The sequence below is a fragment of the Gopherus flavomarginatus genome, chromosome 7 (genome assembly GCF_025201925.1).
Source record: "Gopherus flavomarginatus isolate rGopFla2 chromosome 7, rGopFla2.mat.asm, whole genome shotgun sequence".
Classification (NCBI taxonomy): domain Eukaryota; kingdom Metazoa; phylum Chordata; order Testudines; family Testudinidae; genus Gopherus; species Gopherus flavomarginatus.
In genome coordinates, this window is record NC_066623.1 from 43,841,065 (window position 1) to 43,857,608 (window position 16,544).

At 52.0% G+C, this 16,544-nt stretch overlaps 1 protein-coding gene, 1 long non-coding RNA gene and 1 other non-coding gene across 3 annotated transcripts in view; 2 read left to right on the forward strand and 1 right to left on the reverse strand.

Annotated features, from left to right (window-relative positions):
- The window catches only part of LOC127055901 (zinc finger protein 558-like), a 508,571-nt gene that overhangs the window by 177,616 nt on the left and 314,411 nt on the right, over positions 1-16,544 (reverse strand). The window lies entirely within an intron of this gene.
- Positions 892-972, forward strand: TRNAS-GCU (transfer RNA serine (anticodon GCU)). The gene has a single exon. It is a non-coding gene; the product is annotated as a tRNA-Ser (tRNA).
- LOC127055929 (uncharacterized) overlaps positions 2,956-16,544 on the forward strand; it is a 308,434-nt gene continuing 294,845 nt past the window's right edge. The window contains exon 1 of the long non-coding RNA XR_007775670.1: positions 2,956-3,252. This is a non-coding gene — a long non-coding RNA (uncharacterized LOC127055929). The remainder of the gene's footprint in view (positions 3,253-16,544) is intronic.

A 16,544-nucleotide genomic window follows, 5' to 3' on the forward strand; every position in this document is an offset into this window, starting at 1 on the left:
TGGGGCTGGTGGGGGAAGGGGTGGAACAGAGGTGATAGTGGATGGGGCTATGGGTGGAAGGGGGCAGAGCCACAGACAGAAGGGGGTGCATGGTTCTGGTGCTGGGGCCCCCACACTTGTTCTCCCTTTCCCTGGGCTTTGGAATCACTAGCCCCTGCTTAGCGAGTAGGGTTCAGTGGTCCCCATAATGTGGGGTATGACTCCTAGGAAGACACAAAGGAACATTCATGGGGGCACCTCAGGGCCTCAGTCAGCCCCCATGGAGGGCAGGGAGGAAGCACCACTCAGCCCCACTCTGTCCCAGCTCTTCCCCAACCCCACCCTCAGTCTGGGCCTCTGGCTCCCAGCCCAGCGATGACCCCCTTGCCCCTGTCCGCACCCCTCTCCCCAGCAAGCAACAGCCCCACTCCCAGCCCTGCTTCTCGACCGTGGCTTCCGAGGGGCCACAGCCATGGCTAAGAGGGCACAATGTGAAATATTTGGGGACCACTGTTTTAGCGTGATGTCCTCAATCCTTCTCTGCAGTCCAATAAAAGCTATTCCTCACCCATCTACCCCTCCATCAGGATGGACTAGGTCTGTTCTGCTGCCCTTCACTCATACAGGAAGGAGAATAACATTTTATTCCACTCAATCCTAAAGTGATTTGTAACCCAAGACCATCCCAAACTGGTCATTTTGGGGAAGCGGCCCCATCATGCTGCATAGCTAGGCAGAGTAGGTGTGTCTATGCAAACACGGTCTGTTCCTGAAGTCTTTCCCCAGCTCCTCACTAGATGTGAGGGGGGAGCTCATTCAGACCCTGCTTACGCTTAGTATTTAAAAACTCCTTCGTGTCCCTATTTCTGTCGGCCTTAGATTTCTCCTCCTGTCCCTTTTGTTTCAGCTCAGACGAGGTAGCCCAGTGGTTAAGGTGATGGACTGCTACTCCATTGTGCTCTGCATGCATGGGTTCAAATCCCATCCTCACTGGATGCATTTAGTCTTGACTCTTCCTTTATAGACAACCATCTCCCCACTTGGTACAATAACAGATACAACAATGTTGCTTCTTGCAAACAGAAACCTTCTCAGAAACTCCAACACCGACCCCCCGGCTTTAAATAAAATGTCTAAATCCCAGATTTCTAAAAAATGTCTCTAGTTCTGTATTTCGTAGTTTTTATCTTAAAAGCTAATGTTTCCTCAAGCTGAATAAGGCAATGCTTCAAAGGAAAATGTTAGAAATGGTAGGGGAGAAATAGGGAAGGAAAAAACCCCTTTTCTCAGGAGATACAAACTCGACTCCCTCCTGTCTCTATCACCAGTGGATTTTGCCTCCCTCCTTCTGAGGTGTAAATAAAATAAAGAGGAGACAAGGTGGTTTGGCAGAAACAAAGGTAAGTGTAGTCAGGGTAAAGGTACAGAAAGCTGGGGGAACAGGGGAAAATGCAAACTTAATGAATACAATGAAACAGTGACTGGGTTTGGGAGCTTAACGCTCAGGCCCATAAACCCTCCCTTGGAAACTAGAAAACACTAAACAATGCCCCAACACAGAAACCTTTCCCCACTGTTCAGGTGCAGAGGATCCCAGGTGCCGGCGCGACGCCCAGGACCTTCCACTCTCCCGCTGATTTAGAACCGTTGAGGAGGAGCACTGGGGAGTCCAGACGACGGTTGGGTTTCGTTGCTGGCACGGAGGCCCTCTGGGATGCTGGACACCAGGAATGCAGGACGGCAGGAATGGGGGTGACAGGCCTCCTGTTCCTCAGTCTCACGGTGGGACCGAGGGGGTTCTTCACTCTCCAGCTTGGGAGCACTGTGAAGTCACGACCGTGGACGGGTGACTCAGAGATTCCCTCCTTCCTCATCACTGCACAACTGTTATTTTTGTCTGAGCCAGGCAGAGTTTATCTTCATCACGTTCTATCCATCCACTTCTCAAAGTGTCATGTGATGCAGCATTCTCCGTTGTCTGTGCTTGGAGATGATGCTTTGACTTCTTTAATCCTCTATCAGAGTCGCTAGGAGTGGAGATGAAAGTGTCAAAGACCTGGGAGAGGAATTCAAATGGATCCCAAACACAGTGCGATCATTGGGAGTTTAAATCCCAGGTTTCATCTATTGGCAAAGCCACTTCCAACAAGGTAGCTGTTTTGTCCCCCATTATGGCACAAGTTTGAAATATGGGCAGCATAGAGCCAATATTCATAACATCAACTACAAAAATGATACACATCTAGAGATAGCATCATTATAATCAGCCAATCAGAACCTCTCCATAGACCCATTACAAAACAATCTTTCTACAATATTGACTGCAAATATAGAACAGTGGTCGCAACGGTGATCTATACAGTTACAGATTATGTCAATAACGTCACAGGAGGTGACATGGCATCAGTGAGACTGATATTGGAATAGCTTTCAGTTTTGGTGTCCTCATTTGAAAAAGATGTTGTTAAATTGGAGCTAGGGCAGCAAAGAGCTTCCAAATGTTCTGATGGCTGGAGAAAAATACCTTCTAGTGAGCTATTGAAAGAGCTCAACCTGTTTAGCTTATGAAAAGAAGATTGAAAGGTGACTTCACTGAAGTGTTGAAGTGCCTTAATGGAGAGAAAAGATTGGTTACTAAAGGGCTCTTGAATCTAGCAGAGAAAGGCATAACAAGACCCAATGATTGGAAGGTGAAAAGAGATAAATTCCTATTACAAATAAGGGACAAATAGTCAACAGCGAGGATGATTCACCACAGGAACAAGCTACCAAGGAAAGGGGTGGATTCTTCATCTCCTGATGTCATTTAATGAAGACTAGATGCCTTTCTTGAATGTGTTTGCCCCCAAAGTAGATCTTGTGTCATACAGGAGGCCTGTGACATGCAGATTAGATGATCTAATGGTCTCTTCTGGCCAGAAAGTGGACTAATTTCTGAAAAACTGAGTGTAGCATTGGGAGCAGCGTCTGATGTTTTCCTGTCTAGCCGGCTTGCTGACTAGAATGAATGCTCCTTGAGTGGGGTGATCCACAGGGAGTAGCTCAAACCTCCAAAGGTCCAGGCCAGGGGCAGGACATTGGCACAGCAAAGGAGGGATGTGGCAGTGACATCACAAAGGCCTTTTGCAGGACCTAAGACTTATTGGTCCAAGGTGGTGGGGAGGTGGTGACCTCACAGAGAGATGCTGACATCAGCCAGGCAGGACAGGGGTGAGGGGCCAGGGAAACCTCAAAGACCCCTGTGGCTTTGCTTCAGCAAGTCTCCTTCTCCAGGTCTCTCTTTGAGGACTGAGAGAGTATTCGGGTTCACGGACGTGAACACCAGGAGGAACCTCTTTTGAGGTTTCTCCTTCCCTTTTAGTGATTTTACTAAAAGAAAAGCCATCCCTGTTTAGAAGGTAAGAGCCTCCTGGAGGTTTGAAAGCTGTTCAGTCTGATCCATCTGGTGACAGGTGAATTCGAGGCATGGAAAACACGAGCTTAAGGAGGCAGAATTTTATTCTGCACCTGGGATTTTGTCCCTTAGAATCACTGGGGACATTAGGGTTTGTCCTTTTTGTTTCACCTCTTCCTTCCGGGGGAGGGATAGCTCAGGGCTGGGGGAGGGATAGCTCAGGGCTTTGAGCATTGGCCTACTAAACCCAGGGTTGTGAGTTCAATCCCTGAGGGGGCCATTAAGGGAACTGGGGTAAAAATCTGGGGATTGGTCCTGCTTGGAGCAGGGGGTTGGACTAGATGACCTCCTGAGGTCCCTTCCAACCCTAATAGTCTATGATTCTATATAGCTGATAATCTATGATTCATCTCTCCCTCCCTCCTTTCTCTTCTCTTGCTTCCTTTGTCCTTTTACCTGTTCCCCTCCCAACACCAGGAGGGAGGGGGAGAGAGAGAGTGTGTGTGTGTTTTTTTTAGTTTTTTGCAGTGCAGTGCTCTGCAGTTCTCACTGTGGGAGGTCTACCCAAAAATGTGAGGCTGAACTATTGCTCGGGAAGTGATTCCCACTGGTGACCTGGGCCATCCTTTGGGCTCTCTGGTGAGATCTCTCAGCCTCCCATCCTCAGTCTCTACCCTGATTGGCTGAGCCGGGGGTTATTGACAGGGAGGAGACTCAGGTCCTTGTTTTTCTCTTTATAAGTCAAAACCAGTTCTATGTTTGATGAAATTTGCCGCTTCTCTGCATTAGTTGTCTCTGAGCAGTTCATGATTCTCTCTAACATTGCAGTTCTCCTCAAATACTTGCTGAATAGTTACTGTCACTGTTGTTGGTCTGGAGCTCATCTGAGAGCACTTTATTCAGGTCATTCAGTGTCTGAAATTCAAGGTCCAATGGGTAGTTTGAAAATCAGGGCTCTTGGGTCCTATTCCCAACTCTGCCTCTGACTGGCTGTGTGACCTAAAACAAGTCAATTCTCCTTTCTCAGCCATAGCTTCTCCCTCTTTCAAGTAGAAATTATAATGATCTGCTCTTACCTACCTGACGGTGGGAGGAGGATGGGGATCCATTGGAGAGTGTCACTAGGAGTAGGGCATAATAGGAGGTGTCCTATCACGTTTACTCAGAGCAGATTAACACGTAATAGAATAGCTGAAATAGTCTATTTTATTTGCATTTTTTTTATTTTGAAATTGTTAAGAGCAGCAATGACTTAGCTCAGACTGAAGCATCTTATCTAATGTTTGAGATCTAAGTGTCTCCTCTTGGTGTGCGAGGAGACAATTTAACACACTCTGACAAACAGGAGATGCTTTTGTTTTGCAATACAATATTTTTGCAAAGAACTTTCAACCCACTCGTTATGATTTTGAGAAACAAACCGGATTAGCCTGAATGGGATTTTCTGACAGAAATGGATTCAATGAAATTTCCCCACCATCTCGATTCCTGAGCTCTATCCCTGCCTCTGTGGGGGGGGTTATTGTCTGTTAGAACAGGAGTCAGGACTGGTGGCTTCTCTTTCTGGCTCTGCCACCACCTTACTGTGTAGGCGCTTGGGTAGGTCACTTCCCTTCTCTGCACCTCAGGCTCCTCCCATCAGTCCAATGGGAACAGGGACAGTTCTCAAACTCCGGGCAGTTGTGAGCCTGAGTGAGATAAGGGGCGTTAAAGCCCTCTGTGAAGGAGAAAGGGGAGTTTCACAGTGTTTCGCACCAAGGAATTCTAAAGTTTGCTAAAATGTCTAGTCTATGGAAACAAGAAATGGTCGGGGCCAATCTTTAACCAGTGCCTTTTTAAAAGCCCATTCAGGGATGTGAGTCCCTGACTTTCAGGTACCTGGGGTTCTTTGCCAGCAGGAGAGAAGAGGTTCCTGCCTCCTTTTTTGTGGCCTTGACAAACCAGGTGCTGTGCCCCAGTTCTCGTCTGAGATCCCTGAAAAAGAACATCTTCCCATCCATGAACAAGACAGGACCTTTCTCTAAAAGGGGAACAAAGAGACCCCTGAGACTTACAGACTAGCTAGCCTCACTGTCATTTCTGGAGAGATCCTGCAATACATTCTTAAGCACTCAGTTTGTCAGCAGCACCTACAGAATAGTTTGGTTCTTAGGACTAGCGAGCATGGATTTGTCAAGAACAAATCATTCCAAACCAATCCTCTTTCCTTCTTTGGCAGGGTTTTGGGCCTGGTGGAGGTGGGTAAACAGTAGATGGGATCTAGCTTGGGGTTGCTAAGGCTTTTCACACAGTCCCATAGGACATTCTCACAAGCAAATGAGGGAAATGCAGTCCAGCTGTAATCAGTGTAATGTTGGTGCAGAGCTGGTTGAAAGCCCAGACTCCAGGAGCCCTTCTCCATGTTTGGCTGTCCAATGGAGAGGTTCTACCTAGTGGGTCCGGCAGGGATCAGTCCGCGGTCCGATACTATTCAATATTTTCATGAATGATTTGGAAAATGCAGTGGAGAGCATGCTTCTAAATTTGCAACTGACACCAAGCAGTTAGGAGCACAGGGTTGGAATTCAAAACGCCCTTAACAAATTGGACACTTGGTCTTCTTGAGCCAAACTCCATGGTTGGGCCCCTCTCTCTAGACTGGGCTGAAGTGAAACCCCAGAGCCAAACACTCCTCCCAGGTACCGAGCTCTGACCTTGAATGGTCAGATGCTGCTTAGCACTGTCAGAGCAGCTTTTGCTGGGGGATTCTCCCAGCACTTTCCAATAGCGGGAAAGTATGAAATCCCTATTTGACTGCTGGGGACAGAGCCCTAGAGTGTGGAGCAACTTGCCGAAAGTCCCCCCAGGAAAAGGAAAACAACCAGCAGTGGAACCAATAGGAAACCCAGCAATCGAACTCAGGAGTCCTGGGGGTGTGCTAAGGTGTCCTGATGTTCCGATTTTTTAGGGACAGTCCAAATTTTGGGGTCTTTTTCTTATCTAGGATTCTATTACCTCCACCCCAGTCCCGATTTTTCACATTTGCTGTCTGGTCACCCAAGAGTGTGCACATGTGTGGGTCCCAGCTGCCTGCCCCCTTCATTGAAGCAGATGTGCATGGTTACTGCCCTGGGAACTGCAGGGCACCAGTGGACATGGAGTTGGCTGGAGGTAGGTTCTGGCTGCAGGCAGGGCAAGGGATGCGGGGCTGGCTGGCTTCAAGTTGGGGGGTGCATCAGGGGTTGACTGCAGACAGGGTAGGGGGTGCGGGGCTGGCTGCAGACAGGGGGTGCAGGGCTGGAGCAGGCTGGGGGTGTGTGGTGCCTGGCTGGCTTTGGGCAGGGCCACAGGGGGGAGCGGCAGGAGTTGGCTGGAGACAGGGCAGGGGGTGTGTCAGGGGCTGGCTGTGGGGCTGGCTGCAGGCAGGGCAGGGAGGATGCGGCTGGTGCGGGCAGGGCAGAAGGTGCAGGGCTGGATGGAGACAGAGGATGGCTTTGGGCAGGGCTGGGCAGGGGGTGCAGGGCTGGCTGCAGGCAGGGCATGGGGCAGGGCCCGTGCAAGGATGTTTCATGCCGTAGGCGAAACTTCCACCTTGCCCCCTTCTCCCCCGCGCCCCCGCCCTAAGGCGCCCCACCCGTGGCAGCTCCCCCCTCCACCCTGAGGCGCCCCTCTTGTGGCAACTCCCCCGCTCTGCCCTGAAGCACCCCCCCCTCGTCCCAGCTCACCCCTGCTCCGAGCACGAGTACCCCAAGCATACCGTGACCGCTTCACTTCTCCTGCCTCCCAGGTTCGCGGCACCTAAGCCTGCCAGGTAGTCAAGCACCCTCCTCTGAGCCACAGCAGCCCTGACAGTTGACAATAGAGGCACCTTAACCCCTGAGTTCCTTCAATGTGTCCCCCTCCGGGGTCCAGCTCTGATCACCAGATACTCGGGGTATGTCTATACCACCTGCCGAATCGGTGGGCAGCGATCGATCCAGCGGGGTTGATATATCATGTCTAGTGTAGATGCAACACATCGAGTGCTCTCCCCTTGACTGCTGTACTCCAGCTTGGTGAGAGATGCAGGCAGAGTCTACGGGGAGCTGCAGCAGTCGACTCACCACCACTGTGACATTATAAGTATAATCTAATATCTCCTTGAAAGGTGACAGGGCCAGAAAGAGTTAATTAACTCACCTCACCGACTGACCTGACCCATGGGTGAACCTTAAGAACTGCTTAGCAAGATATGTAAATGAACAGAGCTTTGAAATGCAAGTCTGCATTGTTAGAAGTAGAAGGGGAGATTTTTGCTCAGGTCTTGTGATGTAAGCAAACAAGTCTTGTCTGTTGCTATAATTTTAATTCAAAGAGCAAAAAAGGAATATTAACATTTATGATGGTACTTGAGTGAAATAATATTATTGTCTATGTGTCTCTTTGAAGGTTGTGGTAACCTCTATTTGAACTGTTTAATGAATAAATTACCCTGTACTAATTGCCAGGATGTTTGGAAGGAGAGCTAAGCCTATTGTTTTCTCAGGCGGAAAGGCTGCTGGAAATGTATAAGAAGCCTGGGACACGATCCTTCTTCATCTCATATCTGCTTTGGGTTTCAAGACGGGGAAACCTTAAGCCACAAGGATTGTGATCCCCAGTCACTGACTGGAGCCACCCTGAATATGGAAATTGGACTATAACCTATGGACTATTTCAAAAAGGACTTTTGGCTACTACAAGCTCACCTCTACTATGTATCTGAACCTCAAGAATTGAATTCAAGTCTATATGTCTATTAATCTTTTAACCAACATTCTCTCTCTTTTCTTTTCTAATACATTTTAGCTTACTTAATAAGAATTGGCTATAGCATGTATTTTAGGTAAGATCTAAGTTGTAATAGTTCCTGAGTATGTGGCTGATCCTTTGGGATTGGAAGAATCTTTTCTTTTATATGATGAAGTAAGATTTTCAGGAATCATCATCATATCGGACAGGTGTGTCTGGACGGAAGCCTGACGCTGGGTACTTTAAGGGAACTGCGTGGCTTAAACTTCTAAGTAACCAGTGAGGTACTACAGAAGCTGCTTTGTGCTGTCTTGGTAAATCTAAGTATTGAAATCACCACCAGCATTTGGGATTTGTCTGCCCTGTTTTGTTTGCAGTTCGCCCTGATTAAGTGACCTCAGCTGGCTCCCACAGGGAGCACCGTCACACCTACATCCAGGCTGTAGGGGTCCGAGGGATCTTAGGGGTCTTGAGGTGCACAGATAACTACGTCCAGGCCGTAGGGCTCCCTGGGGGGCTTAGGGAGTTTTTGGGGGTACACAGATACCAATCTCCAGGATCTAGGGGTCCCAGTGGGGTTTAGGGGGTTCATCGGGGGCATAGATACCTACGTCCAGGCTGGAGGCATCCTGGGAGTCTTAGGGTATTTGTGGGGGCCCAGGATACCTGTGACCCGGCTGTAGGGGTACCAGGGGGTCTTAGGGGTTCGAGTGGGCACAGATACGTATGTCCAGGCTGTATCGGTCCTAGAGGCGATTAGAGGTTTTGTGAGGGGCACAGATATCTACATCCAGATTGTAGATGTCCCGGAGGGGGGATAGGGGGGTTTTGGGTGTACAAATACCTACATCCAGGCGGTAGGGTTTCCTGGGCGGTTAGGGGGTTTCTGAGGGGCACATATACCTACGTGCACATTGGAGTGTCCTGGGGGGCTTATGGAGTCTATATGGGGCACAGATAACAATGTTGTGGCTGTATTGGTCCCTGGGGAGCTTAGGGGGCTTGTGAGGGGGCACAGATACCTAAGCTCAGGATGGAGGGGTCTACAGGGGTCTTAGGTGTTTGGTGGGGGGGCACAGATACCTACGTCCAGGCTACAGGGGTCCCGGAAGGGCTGAGGGTCTGTCACGGAGTGTGGGGGAGTCCGGTCCTGCACCTCTCTTCCTGGGACACAAGGTGACTCTCAGCCAGCCAGTAAAACAGAAGGTTTATTGGACAGCAGGAGTGAAGGATACAGCAGAGTTTGGAAGCACAAGCAGGACCCCTCAATCGAGTCCTTCTGGAGGTTCAGGAAACTTAACTCTCAGTTTCGGATTCCCTGAATTCCAACCACCTAGACCAAAACCGAAACTGAACTAACTCCCTCCAGCCGGCCCCTTCCTGTGTCCAGCTTCCCTGGCAAAGGTGCTGACCCCCTCCCCCCTGCCTAGCTCACGTTACAGTCTGAGCACGTGTCCGGTCCTAAAGTCACCCCCTGCTCTCCCATCCCCAACACAGACAGTCCCTACTCCATCACAGTAATGCCCAGAGCATTTCCCTCATGGAGCAACAGTGACACTGTGTGGCCATGCAGGTTAATGCCCAGAACATTTCCCACATGGAGCAACAGTGACACTGTGTGGCCACGCAGGGTAATACACAGAGTATTTCCTGCATGGAGCAACAGTGACACCCTGTGGCCACACAGGGTAATGCACAGAGCATCACACCTACGTAGAGGCTGTAGAGATCCCTGCTGGGGTTTAGGGGTAGTGTGGGGCACAGATAGCTACGTCTAGGCAGGAGGGATTCCGGTGGGGATTAGGGACTTCATAGGGGACACAAATATCTACATTCGTGTTGGAGAGGTCCCTGGATGGCTTAGGGGGTTGTGGTGAGCACAGACACATACGTCCAAGCTGTAGTGGTCCCTGGGGGTTTAGGGAGTTGGTGAGGGGCACAGAAACCTATGCATGGTCTGGAGGGATCCCTGGGGGACTTAAAGAGTTTTGGTTGTGCAGATACCTATGTCCTGGTTGGAGGGGGCCCTGGGGAGCTTAGGGGTTTGTGTGGCATACACATAGCTACAACCAGGCTGGTGGGAGATCTATGGGTCTTAGGGGGCTTGTGGGAGGCAGAGATACCTATGTCCAGGCTGGAGAAGCCCTGGTGAGTCGCAAATATCTACTTCCAGGCTGGAGGGGTTGTGGGGGTATTTTAGAGTTGAGGGGGCACAGATACCTATTTCTATGCTGTAGGGGTTCCAGGGTTGCTTTGGGGCATTTTGGGATACAGATACCTATTTCCATGCTTTAGCGTCGCTGGGAGGATCAGTGGGTTTGTGAGGGTGCACAGATACCTACTTCCAGGCTATAGGGATGTTGGTGGGACTTAGGGGTTTGTGGGGGGCACAGATACCTTCATCCAGGCAAGAGGGGCCCTGGGGTCCTTGGGGGGGTGGGGGGAGCTCAGATAACTATGTCGAGGCTGGAGGGGTCCCATCGTGGCCTAGGGGGCTTCTGAGGGGCACAGAGACCTGCGTCTAGGCTGGAGGGATTTCGGGGGTCTTAGGAGGGTTGTGGGGTCTGAGATACCTATGTCTAGGCTGGAGGGGTCTCGGGGAGGATTAGGTGTTTTGGGGGAACAGATACCTACATCCCGATTGTAGGGGTCCCTGGGTAGCTTAGGCGCTTTGTGGGGGTCACAGATACAAACATCCATGCTGTAGGGGTCCTGAGGGTCTTTGTGTGGCTCTGGGGGTCACAGATACCTACCTACAGGCTGGAGGGGACCTGTGGGTATTAGGGGGTTTGTGGGGCGTACAGATGCCTACATCTGGGCTTGTGGGTTCCCCGGGGAGCTTAGAGGTTTGTGGGGAGCACAGATACCTTTATCCAGGCTAGATGGGTCCCGGTGGGATTAGGGGGTTGTGGGGAGCACAGATACCTATGTAAGCAGAAGCAGGATGAACTCTACCTTGACATCTGGTGGTGAATTATGGAGAGTTTAGAAAAGAATTTCAGGGACTGATCGTGTTTGCATAGGCACACCCACCCCTCCTGACATGGCAACGACAGCCTGGGATGGCTGCTTTGGCAGCTGTGGTATCCCCGGTTTATTTGTTTTTGGGGCATTAGATGTGGAGTGTTGTCACCCTGATTGTGTGGATGAGGAACTGTGAAACTGCTCTGAGACAGGGATTCTCACCATCACTTGAGTGGCACTCGCTAGACAAGGGAGTGAGCTCCTTGGGTGAACCAGAAACATGAATTCCACTTTCTTCTTTTTTAGCAGTTGAAGAGTAAAGCTGAAATTTGATTTTTTTTAAGATTTGTAGTTTTAGGTTCGGGAGCTGAAGTCATTGGAGAGCTTTGTTAACCAGTAGCACAGTCTGAAGTTATGTTGTGGAGCAGACCAGCTGACAGAGCGAAGCAGTTTGTGGGATGGTTGGAATAGCTCACGGAGTGAGGTGAGCTGAGTAGTTTTTTAGGACAGCTGGAGTAGATCACCGGTTGGCTGGCAGAACAGAGTAGCTGGTAGACCGAGCTGAGCAGTTCATGGGGAAGGCGGAAGCAGAATCCCACAGAGAGACAGGGCAGTCAGCCGTGGACCACGTAAAGTGCTCCTTTCTATCCAGGCTGGCAGGGGGAAAAACCCTGCAGATAGACTCTTGAACTCTGGGGTTGCGCAACTGTGGGTGATTTTGGGGTTGCTGGACTCTTGAAAGATTTGAGGTATTGGACTTTGGAGTTTTGGGGTGATTTGGGGATTGCTAGACTCAAGAGCCCAGGGAAAAGGACACGGCCTAATTGAGGTGTTTTCCCAATTCAATGCTATGTTGTTTATCTCACGTTATTAAACATTTTCTGCTACACCGAGACTCTGTGCTTGCGAGAGGGGAAGTATCGCCTCTTTGAGGCACCTAGGGGTGCGTATGTAAAATTTTCCCATGTCACTGGGTGGGGGCTCGATCTGGTTTGCATTACGTAGTAGGGAAGGGACCCCTATGTATTGAACCCAGTCCTTGCTGCTATCAATTCAGCCTGGCAGAAGGGTTCCACCTACATGCAGGCTGAAGGGGTCCCTGGGAGGCTTAGGGGGTTCTTGGGGGGCACAGATACCTTCGTCCAGGCTGCAGGGGTCCCAGTGGGGCTTAGGGGGTTAGTGGGGGGCACAGATATTTATGTCACGGAGTGTGGGGGAATCCGGTCCTGCACCACTCTTTCTGGGACACACAGTGACTCAGTCGGCCAGTAAAACAAAAGGTTTTTTTGGCCAACAGGAACGAAGGATACAGCAGAGCTTTTGGGCACAACCAGGACCTCTCGATCGAGTCCTTCTGGGGGTTCAGAAAGCTTAGTTCCCAGTTTGGGAATCCCGGAATTAAAATAACCCAGCTCCAAACCAAAACTGAACTAACTCCCTCCAGCCGGCCCCTTCCTGTGTCCAGCTTCCCAGGCAAAGGTGCTGACCCCTCCCCGCTGCCTAGCTCGAGTTACAGGCTTAGGTCCTGTCCCTCACCTTACGTCACCCCCTGTTCTCCCATCTCCCACACAGATAGTCCCTACTCCACCAGGGTCCTTACCCGTGGGGCCCCTAACCCTGGCTCCTGGGGCCCTACCCCTGTGCCCCTTACTCTAGCTCCAGTTGCCAAACCCATGGACCTCTAACCCGAGCTCCAGAGGCTAAATCCCTGGGGCCCCGAACAATAGACCAGGTGCCCAACCCGTGGGGCCCATAGCCCTTGTTTCAGGGGCCCTACGAGTGGGCCCCTAATCCTAGCTCCAGAGGCCTTAAGCGTGAGATCTCTAACCCTAGCTCCAGGGGCCCCACCCCTGGGACCCCTAACCTTTGCTCCATGGGCCACATCCCTGGGGCACCTAACCCTAGCTATAAGGACACTGCCCAAGGGGTCCCAAACCATAGCTCCAGAGGCCCTACACGTGGGGCCCCTAACACTAGCTCCAGAGTCCCTACCTGTGGGACCCCTAACCCTAGGTCCAGGTGCACTATCCCTGGGGCCCCTAACGCTAGCTCCAGGGGCCATACCCATGGGGTCCCTAATCCTAAATCCAGGGGTCCCATTCGTGGAGCACCTAACAGTAACTCCAAGTGCCCCATACCTGGGGCCACTAACCCTAGCTCCAGGGGCCCTACCCATTGGGCCCATAAACCTAGCTCCAGGGGCCTTACACGTGAAGCCCCTAACCATAGCTCCAGAGGCCCTAACTGTGCGGCCCCTAACCCTAACTCCAGGGGCCTTACCCGTAGGGCCCCTATCCCTAAGTGCAGGGGCCCTTCAACCTGGGGCCCCTATCCTTAGCTGCAGGGGCCCTACCAGTCAGGCCACTAACGCTATCTCCAGAGGCCCTTCACGTGGGACCCCTAACCCAAACTCCAGGGGTCCTACCGCTTAGGGCCCTAACCCTAGCTGCAGGGGTCATACCCATGGTGCCCCTAAACTTAGCTCCAGGTGCCCCATCCCTGGGGCCCCTAACCCTAGCTTTAGGGACCCTGCTCGTAGGGCCCCAAACTATAGCTCCAGGGGCCCTACCCATTGGGATCCTAATCCTAGCTCCAGAGGCCCTACCCTGTCCTGGCTGGACATGTGCGAAGGATAAAACATACATCCTAAATGAAACAGTCTGACTTTTTATTATGGAGAAAAAACAAGTTTTAAAACGTTTATATGTTGGAGGACTTGGCCATACTGTATCTGAGGCTGAACTGCAGGAAAGATTCAGCAAGTCTGGAAATGTTACAGATGCAGAAATTATCAGGAAAGATGACCAGGGGAACACTATGAAGACTCTTGCTTATATCAACATTAGCATTTCTGAAGCAGACCTTAAAAGATGTATGTCTATTTTAAATAAACCTCTAAACCCAGCTACAGGGCTCTACCCCTGGGGCCCCTAACCCTAGGTACCGGGGCCCTACCCATTGGGCTGCTAACCCTTACTCCTTAGACCCTACCTGTGAGGCCCCTAACCCTAGCTCCAGGGGCCCTAACCGTAAGGTCTCTAAGAATTGCTCCGGGGGCCCTACCACTGGGGCCCCTAACCCTAGCTCCAGGGACTCCTTCCCTGGGGCCCCTAACTCTAGCTCCAGGGGCCCAACCCGTGGGGCCCCTAACACTCGCTCCAGGGGCCCTACCAGTGGGACCTCTAACCCTAACTGCAGGGCCCCTACCTGTGGGCCCCTAACCCTAGTTCCAGAGGCCTTACCCTTGAGACCCCTAATCCTAACTTCAGGGCCCCTACTTGTGAACCCGTAACCCTAGTTCCAGAGGCCTTACCCGTGAGACCCCTAACCCTAGCTCCAGGGGCCCTACCACTGAGGCTCATATCCCCAGCTCCAGAGGATCTACTCCTAGGGCTCCTAACCCTAGCTCCAAGGATCCTATCCATGGGACCCCTAATGGAAACTCCAGGGGCTCTAACCCTTGAGGCCCTAACCCTACCTCCAGGGGCCCCATCCCTGGTTTCCCTAACCCAACTCTAGGGGTCCTACTCGTGGGGCTTCTTCCCCAACTCCAGGGGCCCTACCCATGGTTCCCCTAACCCTAGCTCCACGGGCTCTACCCGTGGGACCTTACCCTAGCTCCAGGGTCCGTCCTCGTGGTGCCCCTAACCTAGTGGTCCAGAGGCCCCACCCCTGGGAACCCTAACCCTAGCTCCAGGGGCCCTACATGTGGGAATCATAATCCTAGCTCCAATGGCCCTACCTATGGGACCCTAACCTTAGCTTCCGGGGCCCTACCCCTTGGGTCCGTTACCAAAGATCCAGGGGCCCTACCCCTTGCGCCACTAACCCTGTCTACAGGGGCCCTCTCCGTGGGGCCCCTAACCCAAGCTCCAGGGACCCCACCCCTGCATCCCCTAACCCTAGCTCCAGGGGCCCCATACCTGGGACTCCTAACCCTAGTTCCAAGGGCCTTACCTATGGGGTCCCTAACACTTGCTCCAGGCACCCTGCCCGTAAGGCCCTTACCTTAGCTAAAGAGGCCCTACCCGTGGGGTCCTTAGCCCTAGCTCAAGAGACCCCACCCCCTGGAAACCCAAACACTAGCTCCAGGGGCCCCACCCACGCGAACAATAGCCCTAGCTCAAGGGCCAAGTCCCTGGGGCCCCAAATCCAATCTCCAAGGGCCTTAGCCATGCGCCCGCTAACGCTAGCTACAGGGGTTCTACGCGTGGAACCACTAACCCAATTTCCAGGGGCCCTACCCATGGGGACCCTGTCCCTTGTTCCAGTGTCCCAACCCGTGGGACCCGAAACCCTAGGTCCATGGGGTCTACCCCTGGGGCCCCAACCGTAGCTCCAGGCACCCCACCACTAGGACCCCTATCCCTAGGTCCAGGGCCCACCCCTAGGACCCGTAACCCTAGCACCATGAGCCCCAGCCCTGGGGTCCCAAACCCAAACTCTAGGGTCCCTTCCTGTGGGGCCCCTAACCCTAGCTCCAGAGTTCCTACCCATGTGACCACTAACCCTAGCTATAGGGGCCTTACCCCTGTGTCCCCTAACCCTAGCTCCAGATGCCATATGCGTGGGCCCCTAACCCTAGCTCCAGGGGCCTGACCCCCAGTACCCCTAACCCTAGCTCCAAGGGCCCCATCCCTATGGCTTCTAACCCTAGCTCCAGGGGCCCAACTCATGGGGATCTAACCCTAGCTAAAGAGTCCTTACCCGTGGGACCACCAAACCTAGCTCCAGGGGCCCTACCATTGGGGCCCCTAACCCTAGCTGCAGGGGCCATACCCGTCGGGCCCCTAAACCTATCTCCAGGCGCCCCACCCCTGGGACCCTTTACCCTAGCTTCAGGGGCCCCATCCCTGGGGCCCTTAACCCTAGTTCCAGGGGCCCTACCCATGAGGCTCCTATCCCTAGCTTCAGGGACCCCACCCGTTGGGCCCCTAACCCTAGCTCCAAAGGCCCTACTTTTGTGACCCCTATCCCTAGCTCCAGGGGGCATACCCCTTGGGCCCCCAGTCCTAGCTCCAGGAACCGTACTCGTGGGGCCCCTATCCCTAGTGTTAGGCCTGAATAAAGATATTGCAGACAAAACCAGGTATGCCAACCTGACCAAAGTCAGGCTAACAGAGGTTTTTGGGTAATTCCTGAGTGGAAAACACTGAGAAGCAGCAGCATGTCTCACAAGCGCTGGGAAAAAGTGAGATAAGCGAGAAGCTGCATTCCTGGCATAGTATCAGACGTGCTGTGTTAGGGCAGCTCCTTCGAAGAACTGATAAGAGCCCTAGTTTCCCAGCCTCCTTGTTTTCACTCCCTGGTTTTATTCGTTGTTTGTTTTCAACTCCCCTACATTTCTAACTTTAGGTATGTATGTATACTAAAGGTGTCTAGTTTCTAGTTGTTAAAAGAAGGGAGTTGGTTGCTTCAGTGAATAATTTATGACACGACAGAACTGTCTATATAGGCT